Raw genomic sequence first — 12,587 nt, forward strand, 5'->3', positions numbered from 1 at the left:
CCACCATCATCCCTTTAAAAATACATGGATATCTCTTATGAATATGGACATAAAAATCCTTTAAAAAATTAGCAAGTCACATCCAGCAACATATAAAAAGGATTATACAGCAAGATGAAGTGTGTTTTATCCTTCGAATGCAAAGTTGGTTTGACATCAGAAAATGAGTTAGTGTAATGAATCATATAAATAGAATAAAGGACAAAAACCACGTGATTTGATGAGGATGTAGAGAAATTGGAGAATTCATACATTGTTAGTAGTAATGTATCAATAAACTGGTGCAGCCACTTTGGAAGACAGTTTGGCAGTTCAACAAAAAGTTAAGCACATAGTTACTATATGAATCAGCAATTCTACTCTTAAGTATATACCTGAGAGAATTGAAAACATGTTCACAAAAAACCTAGTACATAAAATGTGCATGGCAGCATTATTCATAATAGCCAAAGAGTGGAAACAACCCAAATGTCCATCAACTAATGAATGGATAAGCAAAATGTGATATTTCTATAGAGTGGAATATAATTCAACAATTTAAAAAATGAAGTACTGATTAATGCTACAAAATGCACACCCATAGAGACAGGACTTAGATAGTGGTTGCCGGGGGCTTAAGAAAAGGGAAAATAGAAAGTATGATATTTCTTTTCGGAGTGATGGAAATGTTCCGGAATTAGATAGTGATGATTGCATAACTTTGTGAGTATACTAAAAACTACTTTAAAAGTGAATTTTATTATATGTAAATTGTATCTCAATTTACAAGTATGGGAAATCCCCACATGATCATCTCAATAGTTGCAAAAAAAGGATTTGACAAAATCCAACACCCTTTCATGATAAAAACACACAACAAACTAGGAATAAAAGGAAACTTCCTCATTGTTGGTAAAGAACCATCTACAGAACCCATAGCTAACTTCATACTTAAAGGTGAATGTTTTCCTCCTAAGATCCAGAAGTAGACAAAGATGTCCATGCTTACCACTTCTGTCCAACATCATAATGGAGGTTCTATCAGGCAATTAGACAATAAAATGAGATCAAAGGAATCCATATTGGAAAGAAAGAAGTAGAAGTAGAAGACATGATCTTATATATAGAAAATCCTAAGGAATTCACCAATAAAGTATTATTGGAATTCACCAATAAAAAAATGGGTTCAGCAAGGTTGCAGGGTATAAGATCAGTAAACAAAAATCAAGTGTATTTCTCTGCACCAGTAATGACCAACCCCAAAATGAAATAAGTGTAACTACACTTATATAGCATCAAAAAAATAAAATAATTAAGAATACATTTTAAAAAAGAAGGGCAAAACTTGTATTCTGAAAACTACCAATATAAAACATTATTGAAAGAAATTAACGAAGACCTAAAAAATTGGAAAAACATCCCATATTCATGGATTAGAAGACAATATTGTTAAGATGGCAATAAAAAAAAAAGATGGTAATATTCCCCCAAATGATCTACAGAGTCAATGCAATACTTACTATAATCCCAGCTGGCTTTTTTGCAGAAATTGACAAGTTGATCCTAAAATTCATGTGGAAATGCAAGAGACCCAAAGAGCCAAAACAATTTTGAAAAAGGAAATAAAGTTGGAGAGCTCACACTTTCACATTTCAAAACTTACTACAAAGACGGAGTGGTACTGGCCTGTGATAGACATATAGATCAGTGGAATAGAATTAAGAATTCAGAAATAAACCCTGCATTTATAGTTAATTGATGTTTGACAAGGGTGCCAAGACAATTCAATGGTCTTCTTAACAAATGATGCTGGAACAACTGAACATCCACATGCAAAAGAATGAAGTTGTACCTGTTTCTTTACCATACACAAAAATTAACTCCAAATGGATCATGTAAGAGCTAAAACTATAAATCTCTTTGAAGAAAACTTAGGAATAAATCTTTGTGTCCTTGAGTTAGGCAAAGCCATATTAGATACAATAACAAAAGCACAAATGACAAAAGGAGAAATGGATAAATTGGACCTTATAAAAATTAAAAACTTTGTGGGGACTTCCTTGGTGGTCCAATGGTTAGGACTCCGTGCTTCCACTGCAGGGGGCCAGGGCTCAATCCCTGATTGGGGAACTAAGATCCCGCATGCCTTGTAGTGTGGCCAAAAAAAAAAAAATTAAAAACTTTGTGCTTCAAAGGACACCACTGAGAAAGTGAAAAGAAAGACAACCCATAGAATGGGAGAATATATTTGCAAATCATATACCTGATAAGGGACTTATATCCAGAATATATTAAAAACTCTTACAACCCAACAATATAAAATGGACAAAGGATTTGAAAAGATATTTCTCCAGAAAGAAAATACCAGTGGCCAGCAAGTGCATGAAAGATGCTCAATATCATTATCCATTAGGGAAATGCAAATCAAAACCATGATGAAAAACTACTTCTCATCCATGGAGGTGGTTAGAATTAAAAAAAAAACAGATAATAAGTGTTATGGAGGATATATAGAAATTAGAACCTTTGTACATTGCTTCTGGGAATATAAAATTATATAGCCACACTGAAAAACAGTTTGACATTTTTTTTTTAAAGTTAAACATAAATTCCCATATGGCCCAGCAATTCCACTTCTGTTTACCTATGAAAAATGAGAACATATGTCCCTACAAAGACTTGCGTGTGAATGGTCATAACAGCACTATTTATAATAGTAAAAAACTGGAAACAAATGTCCATCAAATGGTGAATGGATAAGCAAAATGTGGTATCTCCATACAACTGAATATTATTCAGCCATAAAAATGAATGAGGGGGGACTTCCCTGGTGGCCCAGTGGGTGGGACTCGGTGCTCCCAATGCGTGGGCCAGGGTTCGATCCCTGGTCAGGTAACTGGGTCCCGCAGGCATGCTGCAACTAGGAGTCTGTATGCTGCGACAAAGATCCTGCATGCCATAACTAAGACCCGGTACAGCCTAAATAAATAAATGAATATTTTTTTTAAAAAAAGAATGGGGTACTGACAAAGGGTACAACAGACGAACCTTGAAAAAATTTTGCTAAGTGAAAGAAACCAGTCACAAAGGACTCATATTGTATGAGTCCATTTATATGAAATGTCAGACTAGGCAAATCTGTAGAGATGAAAAGTAGATTATTGCTTTTCAGAGCTGAGGGAAGTTGGGGGAAAATGGGGAGTGTCTGCGAATGGGTAGGGGGTTTCTTTTCCAGGTGATGAAAATGTTATAAAGTTGATCGTGGTGATGACTGTACGACTCTGTGAATATACTAAAAACCACTGAACTGTATGCTTTAAATGGGTAAATTGTATGATACGTGAATTACATCTCAATAAAGCTGTTACAAAATAAACAAATGAGCTCTTTGTTAAAGTAAACTTTTTTACATTGTTCCTTTCCTCTTCGGACTACTATTTCCTTTCCCTTTTCCCATGGAGTTGTTCTCTAACATAATCTATTTTTATGCTTGAAAAAATTTTTAATTGATTATCCTATCATACTTCTCTGTAATAAAATTGTGTATCTAAATTAAACTTTTTAAAATTTAAATTTCTTGTGTCCAAGAGGCTCTATTAAAAAAAGTATTCTGGATTGTGTTGCATAATAAATTATCATTTGTAAACAATTGATCAAGGCAATATAAATATATTATAATAAATAATAACAAATAGGACAATATTTGATTGGAAATGTATTTCTTAATGAGTTTTCTAAAAATTAGGTCATGAACATTACTTAGTGCTAGAATGACAGTATCCAATTGCAATTCCATTCTTTTCCTTCAGCTTTATTGAGGTATAACTGACAAATAAATATTGTATCTATCTAAAGTGTACAGTGTGATGATTTGATATACCTATGCATTGTGAAATGATTACCACAATCAAGCTAATTAACACATTTTTGTGTGTGTGTGATGAGAGTACTTAAGATTTATACTCTCAGAAATTTCAAGTGTATAGTATAGTATTATTAACTACAGTCACTGTGCTGTACATTCCCAGAACTTATTCATCTTATAACTAAAAGTTTATACCCTTTCACCAACATTGTCCCATTTCCCCCATCCCTTAGCCCCTGCCAGCCACCATTCTACTCTCTGCTTCTGGGAGTTCAACTTTTTTACATTCTACATATAAATAAGATCATACAGTATTTTTCTTTCTATGTCTAGCTTATTTCACTTAGCATAATATCCTCAAGTTTCATCCATGTTATCACAAAGGGCAGGATTTCCCTCTTTTTACAGCCAAATAATATTCCAGTGTGGGGACTTCCCTAGTGGCACAGTGGTTAAGAATCCACCTGCCAATTCAGGGGACATGGGTTCGAGCCCTGGTCCAGGAAGATCCCACACGCCACAAGGCAACTAAGCCCACGAGCCACAACTACTTAGCCCATGTGCCACAACTACTGAAGCCCACTCACCTAGAGCCTGCGTTCTGCAACAAGAAAAGCCACCGCAATAAGAAGCCCGCGCACCTCAACAAAGAAGAGTAGCCCCCGCTCACCACAACTAGAGAAAGCCCACGTGCAGCAACAAAGACCCAACGCAACCAAAAATAAATAAATTAATCTATTTTAAAAAATTCCAGTGTGTGTGTATCTCACATTTTCTTTATCCATTCATTCATCAACAGATACTCAGGTAGATTGTTTCCACATCTTGGCTATTGTGAATAGTGCTACGGTGTGAACTCTGAACTCAGGGGTTCAGATAGCTTTTGATATACTGATTTCATTTCCTTTGGATATATACCTAGATGTGGGGTTGTTAGATCATTTGGTAGTTCTATTTTTAATTTTTTTTTTTTTCGCCATGCCGCACAGCTTGCAGTATCTTAGTTCTCTCACCAGAGATTGAACCCAGGCCACAGCAGTGAAAGCACCAAGTCCTAACCACTGGACCTCCAGGGAATTCCCTACTTTTTATTTTTTAAATTAAATCTCCATACTGTTTTCCAAAATGGCTGTACCAATAGCAATTCTATTCTTATTTTTCATTATTATACATCTAAGTACCGAAAAACCTTTTTCACGTAAGGAAGTAGACAGGCATGGAAGGAATTTTGTAAAATCAGTGTTCTTTAAAGTCCTTTTGAGTCATCTGCCGAAATCACGTGATAACACCTCACCACTAGGATGGTTACTGTTAAAAAAAAATAAGTGTTGGTAAGGATGTGGAGAAACTGGAACCCCTGTGCACTGTTGGTGGGAATACAAAATGGTGCAGCTGCTGTGGAAAACAGTATAGCAGTTCCTCAAAAAATTAAAAATAGAACTACCATGTGATCCAGCACATCCATTTTTGGGTAGATAGCCAAAAGTATTGAAAGCAGGGTCTCAATGAGATATTTGTACAGCCATGTTCCATAGCAGCATTGTTCACAGTAGCGAAAACGTAGACGCAACCAAGGTTTCCACGGATGAATGAAGGGATAAGCAAAATGTGGTGTTTGTATAAACTTGAAGTGTTATTCAGCCTTACAAAGAAAGGAAGGGGCTTCCCTGGTGGCGCAGTGGTTGAGAATCTGCCTGCTAATGCAGGGGACATGGGTTCGAGTCCTGGTCTAGGAAGATACCACATGCCGTGGAGCAACTAGGCCCGTGAGCCACAACTACTGAGCCTGCGCATCTGGAGCCTGTGCTCCGCAACGAGATGCCGCGATAATGAGAGGCCTGTGCACTGAGATGAAGAGTGGCCCCCGCTCGCCGCAACTAGAGAAAGCCCTCGCACAGAAACAAAGACCCAACGCAGCCAAAGTAAAATAAAGTAGATAAATAAATAAAAAGAAATGCATTTCCATTTAAAAAAAAAAAGAAAGGAAATTCTGACACGTGCTCTAACGTGGATGAACCTTGAGGACATTATGCTAAGTGAAATAAGCCAGTTGCTAAAAGACAAATACTGTATGATTCCACTTATGTGAGGGGCCTAGAGTAGTCCAGATTATGGAGACAGAAAGTAGAACAGTGCTTGTCAGGGGCTGGGGGAGTGTGCTGAGGGGTTGGTGTTTAATGCACACAGGGTTTCAGTTTTACAAGACGAGAAAAGTTCTGGAGATGATGGTGGTGATGGAAGCACAGCAATGTGAATGTACTTAATGCCTCTGAACTGTATCCTTTCAAATGGTTAGGATGATAATCTCATGTATGTTTTACCAAGATTTAAAAGAAATTTTTAAACCTATCATCAAAAAGTATTTTTCTTGCTCTCACTAGATTAGATCCTCCTTAGTATAGTGGAAACTTCCTCTTTTGCAAAAGGATTTCTTACTGGGTCCTTAGATCCTCTCACCTCCCCAGTTTCTGGAAAATATACCAAAAAGGCCTTACCAAAGCTTATCAAATGGGAACTAATTTCACCTGGTTCTCCTTCACTTGGCGACAACTTGTGTAACCCAATACACTAAGAAGCAATTGGGAAAATGGTAATGTTGGTAATTTAAACACATCTTTGCTAATATTTTTTTGAAAGTAAAAAAGCTTTTATCTTCTACCTTAAATATATTTTCATCAAAAGCTGGAAGAAGCTGATTGAGCTCATTTAATTTATAGACACTCTTCACCATTTACTGTAATTGGCCCTATCAGTCCTTGTTGTGAAAACAATCAGCGAAATCACACTTCATTTGTCAGAAACTTTCCTTCCATCCTCAATGCAAATCCCTGAGAAAAATCAACAGGAGCCCAAATTGCTTGTAGCCAAACAGTGCTTCACTCTTAACAGAAATCTGCACAAGACAAGAAAGCCAAGAGCGTAGACAGATTTAACATACCTTGGTTTAAGGAGGCCTTGAAGGTGTTCTATGTCAAATAAGATGCCCTGATTGTTCCTGCTGCCCGCACCCCAGCCTTTCCTGCACCAGGCCCCATTGTAATTCAGGTTGGTGAGGGGTAGGACTTTCCTTTGTAAAGTGGGCTTAAGAGTGATCATGAGAGGGCTTCCCTGGTGGCGCAGTGGTTGAGAGTCCGCCTGCCGATGCAGGGGACGCGGGTTCATGCCCCGGTCCGGGAAGATCCCACATGCTGCGGAGCGGCTGGGCCCGTGAACCATGGCCGCTGAGCCTGCGCGTCCGGAGCCTGTGCTCCGCAACGGGAGAGGCCACAACAGTGCGAGGCCCGCGTACCGGGAAAAAAAAAAGTCCCAGGAGAGGGAACTGGGCATCCTTGTTCTACAGAGCCCCCCTCCCTCGCTGTGATAATCTGGGGGGCGGGGGACTGGTCAGGTGATGTGCACTTACGTGGATTCACCCCTAAACCTGCTGTTTACCCATTCTCACCATTGTAGTAAATGACCCAGCAACCACCGGTTGCTCAGCCAAGAGCCCGGGGGGTCGCCCTTGAGTCTCTCCCCTCCCCACACACCTTATCCCATCCATCAGGTTCTGCCACTTTACTTCCAAAATATATCCCAGATTGAGTTATTTCTCACTTCCACTGCTGTCACCCTGGCGTGGAAGATTGTAAGAGCCTCTCGAGTGTCTTCCTTCCTCTCCCTTCCTTTTCTCCTACAAACAGTAGCCAGAGGGGGTCCTGTCCCTCCCTTGTGTTAAACCTCCTCATTGCTTTCCTTTGCACTTGGAATAAAATCTGAATAATATCTGACCTAGTAGGGTGACCAACTTGTCCTGGGCCAGACCAGGACAAGTTGGTCACCCTATATGAGGCTCTGTAGGCGCTGACCCTGCCTACCTCCTAGACTGCCTCTCAAGGACTCCTCTCCTCCCTCCCTCGCTCCCCTTCCTCACTCTCTCACTTTCCCTCCCCTCTTCAGCTCATTTGGCTCCAGTCACTCGGGATCCTTGCTCTTCCTTGAAGGAGTCATGTGTGTCTCAGGACCTTTGAACTTGCTCTTACCTCTCCTTGGAACTTTTGTATGTTAGGATTCAGCTCCCTCCTCAAAGAGGCCTCAGGTCACTCCAGCTGGAGCAGTTCTTTTACCATCACCACCTGGCCCCCATTCCTTCCTGCTTATCTACTGTGAAATTTGAAGCTCTCTGTGCTTCACTTTTTTCCCCATAAAATGGGGACAAGCGCTATCCCCCAAAGGACTGGAGTGAGGAGACAATGCGATACTCTTTGCTAAGCCCTCAAATCACCGCTGGAACATAACAAGTGTTTCATAGCAACTGTGATTTTTGCCCTGTCCTGTTTTCTTCCCAGCACCTGTCAATATCCGATACAATTATATGTATTTATTTCTTCCATGTTTATTGTCTGTCGCTCCAAATAAAATGTGGGCTGCATCAAGATGAAGATCTGTTTTACATCCTTCAGTGCCTAGAACAGTGCCTGGTGCATGTCAAGAGCTCAAGATGTGTGTGAAGCATGAATGAAGCTTGATGGTTGCCAACAGCGTGGACGCCACTGAATTGTACACTTTAAAATGGCGAAAAGGGTGATATTTGTGTTATGTTTATTTTACCACTGATGTCACATAATACATATCTGTTAACTCTCTTAGTCACAAAAAAAGAAAAAAAGAATGAATGAAGCTAAGTCCCAGCATCCCAGGAGTGGTTATTCACTCAGAGAGAGGGGAGCTTGCAGCTTTCTGGGACTTTTTTACATAACACTCCACCTTTTCACTATCTCTCATTGGCATGCACAACCACCCTGGGGAGGTGGGGCCTGGGAATCCCAGCAGACCTGCCATAGAGGTGGAAACACTGAGAATTTTGCCTCCTTCACATAGTACTTCAAGGGTGCGAGCTTGACACACTAGTTTTGTCACTCTTACACGGACAGTCCCTGCAGCTGATCAATACTGCATCTCAGGTAAGTTACTGACCTTCCTGTGCTTCCCAATAAATGGCAACAGTAAGAGAAGCTCTCTTTCAGTATTGGTGTGAAGATTGAACAGGATAAACCATGTAAAATGCTTAGAAAAGTGCCCGCCCTGTACATAAGTGCTGTGTAAATGTTAGCTATTATTATTCATCTTTATTATCCATCCAGTTACTTTAGCTAAAAATTAAGGAGTGGGCCTCCCTGGTGGCGCAGTGGTTGAGAGTCTGCCTGCCGATGAGGGGGACACGGGTTCGTGCCCCGGTCCCGGAAGATCCCACATGCCGCGGAGCGGCTGGGCCCGTGAACATGGCCGCTGAGCCTGCACGTCCGGAGCCTGTGCTCCGCAACGGGAGAGGCCACAACAGTGAGAGGCCCGCGTCCCGCAAAAAAAATAAATAAATAAAATAAAAATGAAGGCGTTATTCATGCCCTTTCTCCCCTCCTCCCATTTCCATTCTTCAATATATATCTTAAATCCACCCACTTTTTCTTCTAAATGTTCTCAGGTTTTGCCTTTTACACTGAAGTCTTTAGCCTGCTCAGGGATATAGTAACTTTCTCTTCATTTCCCTATGGACTACCAGCACCGTTTACTGAATAGCCTATCTTTTCCCTGTTGATCTACTTGGACAGTGCTGTCATACATCATGTTTCAATGTCTGTGAAGGTCTATTTCTGGCCTCTATTCCATTGGCCAGGCATTATTGAGTTTCCTTCCTCCTCATCCCTTATGTGTAACCCATCAGCAAGTCCATCCTATGTCCAAAACTCCTCTCAAGTCCACTTCCGCCATCATTTCTTAGCTGGACACTTGCGATGGGTCCCATCTGCTCCTCTCCCCCACTTTTACTCTGCAAGCCCCCCACCCCGGCCATTCTCCTTATTGCAACTCAAGAGACCCTATCCCTTTTTTAAAATGACAAAATATTGGATATTTGATATATAAAACTATAAAGGACCATGTGCGGAGGTTATGAAGTGTGGTCATAAAACAACGCTGTGAGCCCACCAGGCTGCCTAGGAAACAGAACAGTGGCAAATCGTTTGATGTCCTGAGTGTCCTCAATGCTAGTGAGAATTCGTCCTTTTTTAAAAAAAAAATTTGTTCTTTTGAAATTATTCTCTTGCTTTCCTTTATAGTTTTACCACGTATGTATTCCTAAGAAATTTATTAATCAATATTGCTCGTTTGTAAGTTTTACAAAAATAGTGTCATGTTGTGAATTTCCCTCTGAGAATTGGTTTGTTTATTCACTATTACTAATTCTAAGATTCGTCTGTGTTGAGGTGTGTAGCTATTGGTTAGTCATTTTCACCACTGCTTAGTAATCCATTGTAGAATCCCTTATTTGTTTATGTATTTTACCGTTGATAGACATTTGGATTGTTGCTTTTTCTTTTCTCTCATTTCTTTTATGAAAAATATGTACAGGGGCTTCCTCTGGGTAGTGGCTTTCAACTTTTTCCCCCTAATGCTTTCTGTAAGAAACGTATTTTATACTGTGACCCAGTACACACACAGACACATCTATTTATCCCAAATTTTCATGATGCACCTTGGCATTTCCTATGCTACTTTATTTAATTTTTTAAAAAAGATGTTGATCCACAAAATGACTTTATGACCAACCAATCCACAGTGTGGAACATTCTATAGTCTACCTTGGGTATGTACCCAGGAGTAGAATTGCTGGGTCCTCTGGTGTGAACATAATCAAATTTATCAGAAAAACCAAAGAGTTATAATATTTGACCCTTATAATATTGACAATTATAATTATTGACCTCTCCAAAATAGCTATAATAATTGACCCCTCACCAGCCCAGCATTAGAACTGAAATTTGCTTGGTGGTGTGAGACTTCTTAGTTTTTGCCAATCCAGTGATTGTAAAATGATATCTCATATGGTTCATCGTTAGTAATGTGCCTGTCCATGTCTTTTGCCATTTTACTCTTGGATTTTTTTCTTTTTCTTAGTAATTTGTTACAGTTCTTTAAATGTTATGGATACTAATCTTTTATTGGTTATATTTACTGTAAGTATCATCTCTCAGTTTATATCTTACTTTTTTCCTCTATTAGCAAAAATGAACAGAAATTATTAATTTTAATTTAGTCAAAGGTATCACTAATTTCCTTTGTAGTTAGTGCTTTTTGGATCTTGTTTAAAAAATTCTTACTTCTTCTGGGGTCACAAAAAAATTCTCCAAAATTTTCTGCTACACAGAATTTTTAAAATGTAAATCTTTAACCACTAGGAATTTATGCAAATTCTCTTTCTTTTCATATGGATTACCAGCTGACCCAGCACCATTTACTAAGTAGCCCATTCTTTCCTCACTGATCTGCTAGGGTAAGGCTGTCTATATCAACTTTTTCTAAATGTCCACTTTTGTGCTCTCATCAGTTCGTTTTGTCAATGGGTCTATTCCTGCCCAATATACTCTGTTGTAATTAAGGAGTGTCTTGAGTGTTCTTCACCCTTTGCTCTTCTATATCGCTTTGGACTCAGCTGGACACGTTTTATGACAAATTATGTTGAGACTTTGGAATTGTACTGCCTCTAGAAACTTAAAAAAAAATTTTATTGGTGTATAGTTGATTTACAATGTTGTGTTAGTTTCAGGTGTACAGCAAAGTGCATTAGTGGTACATATACATATATCCACTCTTTTTTAGATTCTTTTCCCATTAGAAATTATTTTGAGGAGAGTTGACATCTTTATGATATTGACTATCCCATCAGTAGCATCATATAGCTCTCCTTTTTAAAAAATTGAGATATGGGCTTCCCTGGTGGTGCAGTGGTTGAGAGTCCGCCTGCCGATGCAGGGAACACAGGTTCGTGCCCCGATCCGGGAAGATGCCACGTGCCGCGGAGCGGCTAGGCCAGTGAGCCATGGCCGCTGAGCCTGCGCGTTCGGAGCCTGTGCTCCGCAACGGGAGAGGCCACAACAGTGAGAGGCCCGCGTAATGCAAAACAAAATAATAATAAATAAATTAAAAAAAAAATTGAGATATAATTGACATATATATAACATTGTATTAGTCTTAGGTGTACAGTATAACAATTCGATATATGTATATATTGTGAAATGATTACCACAATAAGTTTAGTTAACATCCATCACCACATATAGTTACAAAAATTCTTTTCTTGTGATGAGAGCTTTTTAAGATTTATTCTCTTAGCACCTTTCGAATATACAATGTTGACTGAAAAAAATGCACAACATAAAAGTTACGAATTATGTTTTATTTGGCGGACTTTCTGAGGACTCAAGCCCAGAAAACAGCCTCTCAGATACCTCCGAGGGACTGCCAGGATATATAAGAGTTTTTGCAACAAAAACCAGGTAGTTGGAACATGAAAAGTTTACTGTTAATTAAAGAAAACTGGATATCTCAAGTTAATGGATTTAGCTCTTTTCTGTGTTTGGGAAGATGGGCTCATTGAAATCATTCCTTTGATATGCATCTTAACTAGGGCCAATATCCTTTTCTTTCCCATCCTGAGTCCCCTCAGGGTGCATAGTTGTGGGTGGCTGCAGTGGCTGATGGCTTGATGGTTGCAATTCTTTTTTTACTGATGTGGCAGGCGACAATTTTCATTCACAACAATATAGTATTCTTAACTGTAGTCACCATGCTGTACATTACATTCCCAGGACTTATTTATCTTATAATTGGAAGTCTATACCTTTCGACCACCTTCACCCATTTTGCCCATCCCCACCCCCTACCTCTGGCAACCACCAATCTGTTCTCTACATCTATAAGTTTGTTTTTT

Source organism: Leucopleurus acutus (genome assembly GCF_964270905.1).
Source record: "Leucopleurus acutus genome assembly, chromosome: 20".
In the NCBI taxonomy this organism is placed as follows: Eukaryota; Metazoa; Chordata; class Mammalia; order Artiodactyla; family Delphinidae; genus Leucopleurus; species Leucopleurus acutus.